The following is a 5171-nucleotide window of genomic DNA, read 5'->3' as shown; positions in this document are numbered from 1 at the left end:
AATTTCGAATTACCGTTCCTCCGATGCGTCGAAAATCCTCCACGGCAAAGTGGTGAAAGTAGAAGGGCAGATCGTACCGAGCCTCTTCAATCCTGATTGTGTACGTTCAATTGTACAATACCGCGTGTGTTGGAATAGACGTCAAAGCGAAATCACTCCCTACAATCGGCTCCCTCTCAATATACGATAAGGGTAGAGGTATTGAATCAACCTATTGTTCGTGCCGAATACACTCTGAGAACGATTTGATTTAAACATCTGACTCTAAATAGGTCGCCTACTGTTTCAACAAGGTTTTTCGCACAACTGTCCCATGGGAAGAGTGTCCTTTTACAACCTACTGCAAACAAAATTTCTCCGTTAGCTCAATTTTGTCTGTAATTCATCAAATAATCCCCAATGATGCAACAGTTCCTTGACGACATTTAAAATATGAATCAGGTGTGATCCGATCCCCATTGCACAAGTCCGGTTGCCCAAAATCGATTGCAGTGAGCCGGAACCTTATTGAAATAGTCGCAAATTGAATCACGTTCTCTTCTAGTTATCCTTTCCAGGGGTGGCCGGGGCCCGAAATGAAAATTGAAGAAAGGTCGATGGTCAGTTGATTCGTATTCCGCTGTAGTTTCAGCAGAAAGCAATGAGAATAAGCAAGAAAATATAAGTGAAAAAGCAACGAAGAAATAGTGGGCAATTTCATCGCTGACAACACAAATTCACAAACGTGCAGAAACCACTAGATAAAATGCATGGATCACCATAAGTATAAAATACAATGAATGGAGAAATATAATTTTAAAAAATAAGACAACTTAAAGGGAACTAAAAATAAGTTTTAAGCAATCAAGTAATGTTAATCACACTCTCAGGTCTACAGAAATCACAAATATAAACTACTTACATTCACTAGTTTTTGTGGTCCGCTTGACCAATTAATATCTTTCAATTAATTAAGGTTTTTAGTTGAGATAAAAAAGCCAGTGTGACGAGCGGGATTGGAACCCATGATCTCTAGAATGGCCGCTACTTGAGCATCGTGACTTCGATCCACTCGGACACCAACTTCCCATCTGAACCCCACCTTTTGAATTTTCCCCCCTTTTTGCCATTTTTTCAAATGTCGTGTAATCTATTTGATTCTCGGCGACAAATGAAATGGCCACGGAGAGCTTTAGTGAAATATACTTCATTTTAATTCATTAAAATCACTATTTTTCATGGTCCGCTTTTTTTACCAATTAATATCACTCAATTTATAAAGGTTTTAAGTTGAGATAAAAAAGTCAGTGTCACAACCGGGATTCGAACCCACGACCTTCGGCTAGATACGCCGCTGCTCTACCACTTGAGCTATCGTGACTTCGATCCACGCGGACACTAACTTCCCATCTCAACCCCACCTTTTGGATTTTCCCTCTTTTTTGCCATTTTTCAAATGTCGTGCAATCTCTTTGATTCTCAGCGACTTATGAAATGGCCACGGAGAGTTTTAGTGAAGTATAGGTCCGCTTGACCAATTAATATCTTTCAATTAATAAAGGTTTTTAGTTGAGATGATTGAGAGTTGAGTGGATCGAGGTCACGATAGCTCAACTGGTGGAGCAGCGGCGTATCAAGATGAAGGTCGTGGGTTCGAATCCCGCTCGTGACACTGACTTTTTTATCTCAACTAAAACTTTAATTAATTGAAAAATATAAACTATTTTTAAACAATACAAAAGCCTTTAAAGTAGCCCTAATATTATTATGAAAATACGTTCCAGCAATTGTTATACAAAAAATGAAAAAAAAAAAAAATAAATAAATAAATAAACAATCAGTAAGTAGTATGTGTTAATTATATTTTTTATAATAATTTTAATTTGTGATGACCTTTTCATGATGATAATCAATAAAATATATACATATGTTTGCAAAGTATTTTAACGAAAATAAAATACACGTTAACTATATGGGACGGTAATAAACCGTCTGCCGAGGTTGAGCACATTATATCAGAAAAAAACGATACTTATAAAATGAGTCAGAAAATAAAAATAATCTTAAAAGAAGGTATCAAATGTATAATTGAAACTAGATACTCTGGGATGGAATAGACCAGGCAAGCCGGGCATAACCGATGAAGAGACATTTTATTATTTGTTCAGAAATCGTGAGATGCAGTCTGGTGTGATGTAGGTTTCAGAAAAACATTTTCTTTATCGTGCCAACGTTTCGATCTTTATTGAGATCATCTTCAGGGCACAAAGAGTTTGTCTTCTGTGTAATTATGCCATTCTTGCGTGTCGTGTTGAGAGTGCCCTCAAGAATGGCACAATTACACAGAAGACAAACTTTGAGCCCTGAAGATGATCTCAATAAAGATCGAAACGTTGGCACGATAAAGAAAATGTTTTTCTGAAACCTACATCACACCAGACCGCATCTCACGATATCTGAACAATTATCGATTAACGGTCACTAATCACCACACATTTCTACACGAGAAGAATGAAGACATTTTATTGTAGAATTGAGGAACTCATAGAAGAGAAGCAGAAAGCCAGTACCAAAAAACTAAAGGCACAAATCAAAGTACCTAGAATACACCAAAGAAATGAAATAAACCCTCTACAACCCCAGAAACGCCCTCGACATATGGTTCATCCATCCGCTATATCCTTGGTGTATGATTCAAATATAGAAGCTCGTAAGTTAAAATTGTATCTTCATTGGGAGAAAGTCCGTTTGTACGGTCTGCTAGAAGACTATACATATTAAAGTCAGGATTTAGATGAGAGTAGAGAGAAAAGTGTGCAGAAGAACTAGGTGCGAAATCTACTCGACTAGCTGAACTTAATCTTACTCTATAAAGTAAACAATTGGTCATTCCAGAAAGGAATATTTTTAAGTGAATTAAATTCCAAAAGAGATCTGTACCATTTTTAACCCAAAATATATTGATGTTTATAATTTCTATAGCAAATAACATGGGAATATGAGAGGGACTTAAGTTTAACACTCTAAGCCAATAGTTGAAATGTAGCTTGAAGATGTGAAGAAAAAAGATTATCCACTTACGTTTCGAGATAAACATAAAATGAGGTGTGGCAGAAAGTAAGGCAAATACTTTCTTTATAAAGAAATATTGGATTATCTCAAGTACCTCGTAAGCCTCAAAACCACAAACTTGAGCACCATAGAACGCCAGATCGATCGATACACTTTAGTGACTCTACTCTTAGTGACTATGCTAGTGAGAAATATTTGTTGCTTGTTGATGAAATTTGCCCACACCCTACTAATTATTAGCAACTATTATTTTCCACAATAACACAAGGGCTAATCTTTGGCGAAGATGTTCCGGGGGGATTATTTGGGCTTGAGGTGAGTGTAGAGTCTATCATGGAACTTAGAAAATTTAGTGGAGATTAATTTATTTATAAAGGATATTTGGGGTCGTTGAGGAAGGTGGTGGAAACAGTAGGAAGCGTTAACTATGATTCTGAGGACTTTTGATTGGGAGGACTGAATTCATTGGATATTCAAAAATACTAATATACACAATAAAAATAAAAATGCGGAAAAATAAAGCACACTTCGTGAAAGAATCCGTAGAAAAAGTAAATTTCAGCCGTTTACAATTTTGTATAATTCCTGTCGTCGTTATCTGTCCAGTTAGTTATATTGTGAACGTTGTGGAACCGGAGATTCTCCATGACAACCGGAGACGTTTTGGACAATGCACGGGTGAAGGGGGATGAAACGGACGAACATTTTCCATATCAAAAACGTTTTCGCATTGTCAAACTGGAAGCCACACGTGTCAATTAAATACGGACAAAAGAGAGAGTAAAAATGAAAAAAAATTAACAAAATTTTAGTCTACATTGACGCATTAATTATAATTAATAAATTATTAATTTAAAAAAAGTTTTCTACCGCAGTCGGTAGGACTCGAACCTACGCTCCCAGAGGGAATCTGATTTCTAGTCAGACGCCTTAACCACTCGGCCACGACTGCCCGCGCTCCTTTCCGATGACACCGTCAACTCATGCAAACAGCAGTCCCAAATATAATATTTTGTAAAAATTTACACTTATAAGTGTAAATTTGTTGATTTCTCAAATCGGGTGTTCTTCCTGACTCATGTGAGATACTGAGGCTTTAAACAATGTTGTAATTTTACGCCCATAAAATTATTTAAATCAGCAAATTATAAAGACCTAAAGATATCAATATAAACATAAACGTTGTCATTTGAGAATAACATAAGACATAAAAAATATTTGTTTATGAAACTTAGTTTTTTAATTTCAACATCCATCCAAATGAACATACTCTCAAAACCATTCAACACACAATTTCAAATGTGTATTTTTATATTTTTATCATTATCTTAATTACAGAACACTTATTTTAATGTAAACCAAATGTGAAAAAATTAACCAAAACACTGGAACATACGACCAATATAGTTTTCAGGATTTAATAAAAATAGTACGGGTAAAAAAATTTCACTATCGCAGTCGGTAGGACTCGAACCTACGCTCCCAGAGGGAATCTGATTTCTAGTCAGACGCCTTAACCACTCGGCCACGACTGCCCGTGCTCCTTTGAAATGGCACCGTCAACTCATGCAAACAGCAGTCCCAAATATAATATTTTGTGAAAATTTACACTTTTAAGTATAAATTTCTTGATTTCTCAAATCGTGCGTTCTTCCTGTCTCAACTGAGATACTGACGCTTTAAACAATGTTGTGATTTTACGCCCATAATATTATTTAAATCAGCAAATTATAAAGACCTAAAGATATTAATATATACATAAACATTGTTATTTGAGAATAAACATATAAAAATTTGTTTATGGAACTTAATTTTTGAACTTCAACACCCATCCGAACATACACTCAAAACCACTCAACACACAATACACTCCTATTTTGTTTTTTTATTTCAAACTAAATGTATTTTTATATTTTGTTATATTTATATTTTATTTTTACATTTTATTTATATTTAACACACAATACACTCCTATTTCGTTGTTTATTTCAAACTATATGTATTTTTATATTTTATATTATATTTATATTTTATTTTATATTTTATTTATATTTTTATCATTATATGAATTACAACAAACTCATTTTAATGTAAACCAATTTAAACGAGATCAAAAATTC

The 5171-nt window shown here is 34.7% G+C and overlaps 2 non-coding genes across 2 annotated transcripts; both read right to left on the bottom strand.

Moving 5' to 3' along the window:
- Positions 1 to 3921: 3921 nt before the first annotated feature.
- Trnas-aga lies at positions 3922 to 4003 on the bottom strand. The gene has a single exon. It is a non-coding gene; the product is annotated as a tRNA-Ser (tRNA).
- Positions 4004 to 4504: 501 nt separating this feature from the next.
- On the bottom strand, positions 4505 to 4586 carry Trnas-aga. The gene has a single exon. It is a non-coding gene; the product is annotated as a tRNA-Ser (tRNA).
- Positions 4587 to 5171: the final 585 nt, after the last annotated feature.

Source organism: Cimex lectularius, unplaced genomic scaffold (genome assembly GCF_000648675.2).
Source record: "Cimex lectularius strain Harlan isolate CLEC.00 unplaced genomic scaffold, Clec_2.1 scaffold256, whole genome shotgun sequence".
Taxonomy (NCBI): Eukaryota; Metazoa; Arthropoda; class Insecta; order Hemiptera; family Cimicidae; genus Cimex; species Cimex lectularius.
Note: the sequence above shows the minus strand (reverse complement) of the source record. Positions and strands in the feature narration are given on the sequence as shown.